The 2,562-nt window shown below is 38.7% G+C and overlaps 1 long non-coding RNA gene across 1 annotated transcript in view; it reads right to left on the bottom strand.

Annotated features, from left to right (window-relative positions):
• Positions 1-960: 960 nt before the first annotated feature.
• The window catches only part of LOC128247894 (uncharacterized), a 23,723-nt gene continuing 22,121 nt past the window's right edge, over positions 961-2,562 (bottom strand). Inside the window, exon 2 of the long non-coding RNA XR_008264203.1 lies at positions 961-1,427. This is a non-coding gene — a long non-coding RNA (uncharacterized LOC128247894). The remainder of the gene's footprint in view (positions 1,428-2,562) is intronic.

The following is a 2,562-nucleotide window of genomic DNA, read 5'->3' as shown; positions in this document are numbered from 1 at the left end:
TAGAGAGAGAGAGAGGGTGGGGGCTGCTTTAAAATATGATTTTTAATATAAATCTAAACCAAACAAGCCCATGCATGCCTCTAGTTTGCCATTTCTCTGAGCTTTGAAGTAGTTACCACCAAAACGTTTGGCCATGCAAAAACAGATTAAGCAGTTATCTCTGTACAATACACTTAGATTACTGCATAATCTACCATGCAACAAAAACAACCTGCGCTAAGGTGGTGTTCTTTAGTCCAGGTTGAGTTGACATTCTATCAAAGATGTCTCAGTTTTTTTGTTTTTTTTTGCATTTCGGCTTCCACATCAGCTTTTTTCTATATAGCTTCGTTCTTCTTAAGAAGATGGAGTATGAGTTGAGGGATCTTATTTGCAATTTCCATCTGGTCGTATAACTCATAGAGACTACCCCGTTTGTTCTGAGTAAAATGACTAGTGAAAGGTGGACCCTCAACATGTTTTGTCAGGTATTGCTGTACTACGGGTCTTGTTTAATCGGGTTTTGTCTGGTTTACTGAAGAACAACTAGTCTCAGACCACTGGATAAAACATTAATCAAAAATGATGTTTATTCTTTGCCAAAAGCTTTATTGAATGAAGAATTTCAATCAAGAATTCGATGTATTTCGGGAAGGTTATTTACGCCAAAAATAAGCATATGCACTGATTCAATTTCATTTCTTTTATTTATTTGTCAATTGGCTAATCATTTACCTAATTGACTCATCAACTGTTTGATTAATCGTTCGGTCAATGAATGAATGAATGAACCAATCAATCAATCAATCAATCAGTTGGGCCATTCGCAACCTCATCAATGACATACCCTCTTTACAATAGGTCCGTTGCAGGTCTAACAGACTTCGACAAACCTAAATGATTGATTGATGAACTGAACAATCACTTAAACAATCGATTAGTTTGGTTAAATTATTAAATTACAACACATAAGACCTGATATCTGGTGGAAACATCTTTATTATTTTGCCAGATTAAGGACGGCGAGTTGGCAGAATCTCTAAAGCGTTAAACAAAATCCTTAGCGGTATTTCTTTCGGTTCTGTACGTTATGAGTTCAAATTTCATTGAGGTCGACTTTACTTTTCGTCCTTTCGAGGTCGATAAAATAAGTACCAGTTGAGTATTAGGGTCAATGTAACCAACTATCTCCCTCCCCTAAAATTGCTGGCCTTGTACTAAAATTTGAAACAATTATTTTGCCCCAGATCTAGGGTCAGTCATAATTCCTGTCTTAGGTCAGTATGTGACTAATCATCTCGGGAGTGATGAGTGGCTGTTCCTTGTTGTTATCATTAAATCGAGACTGAAGGACGGATTTCCAATTGAAGCTGTTATATATAATAATAGTCCTAGCCCTGGTTGTCTTCGGAGAATTGCACTGTTTTTGGTTTGTTACCGTTTTAGAGCTGAAAATATAAATAAATTAATTAATTAATAAAAAGGTTCCAGCGTGGCTGTGAGGTAAAAGTTTGCTTCCAAACCACATGGTTCGGGGTTCACTCCTACTGCGTAGCACCTAGGGTAAGATATCTTCTGTAACCTCTGACTGACCAAAACCTTGTGAGTGGGTTTGGTAGAAAAACAGAAACAGCCTGCTCGTGAAATTAACGTGCAAGTGGCTGAGCACTCCACAGACACGTGTACCCTTAACGTAGTTCTCTGGAATATTCAGCGTGACACAAAGTGTGACAAGGCTGGCCCTTTGAATTACAGGCACAACAGAAACAGGAAGTAAGAGTGAGAGAAAGTTGTGGTGGAAGAGTACAGCAGGGTTCGCCACCATCCCCTGCCGGAGCCTCGTGGAACTTTAGGTGTTTTCGATCATTAAACACTCACAATGCCCGGTCTGGGAATCGACACCGCGATCCTACGACCGCGAGTCCGCTGCGCTAACCACTGGGCCATCACGCCTCCACTAGGATTTGGTAGAAGCCCGTCGTATATGTATGTGTGTGTGTATGTGTGGATGTGTGCGTGTGTGTATGTTTTCTTTTCTCGTCTATATGCCTGTTTCTCTCATACATTCCCTTTCCCCCCTTTATCTTTCATACGTTCCCTTTCCCCCTTTATCTCTCTAATCCAACTTTGTCTTGCACCACGTATCCATTCTATTTGATACTTTCTATTTCAGCTTTTCTTTCTCAAATATGTATCCTTGTTCGATATTCACTTTTAACAGTTTGCGTTACAATGTAACCACAACACCGACAACATGATGTAACAACGCATAAACGCAAGATATCCCCTCCTTATTCTCTCTGTTCTCTCTTTTCTTCTCCTTTTTATCTTTTCTTTCTCTTCTCTTCCTCTTTTACATATTCGTTTTTTGTTTCTTTTTCATTTCTTTTTGTGTTTTATTCTTTTCTTCTTCTTCCTTGTTTACCTCTTTATTAATCGCGGGTGTTATGCTCCAACCTCCCCCCCCCACCCCGTAATAGGTAAAAATCCGCGAAGTAGAAACAGTACTGTATCGTATGTTTTTTAATATTATTTTTATAATTTGTATATATTTATTTTAGGTAATCTTCAAGTTTAGGGGGA

Source organism: Octopus bimaculoides, chromosome 5, assembly GCF_001194135.2.
Source record: "Octopus bimaculoides isolate UCB-OBI-ISO-001 chromosome 5, ASM119413v2, whole genome shotgun sequence".
NCBI classification, from domain to species: Eukaryota; Metazoa; Mollusca; class Cephalopoda; order Octopoda; family Octopodidae; genus Octopus; species Octopus bimaculoides.
This window is presented reverse-complemented; position numbering and strand designations above follow the sequence as displayed.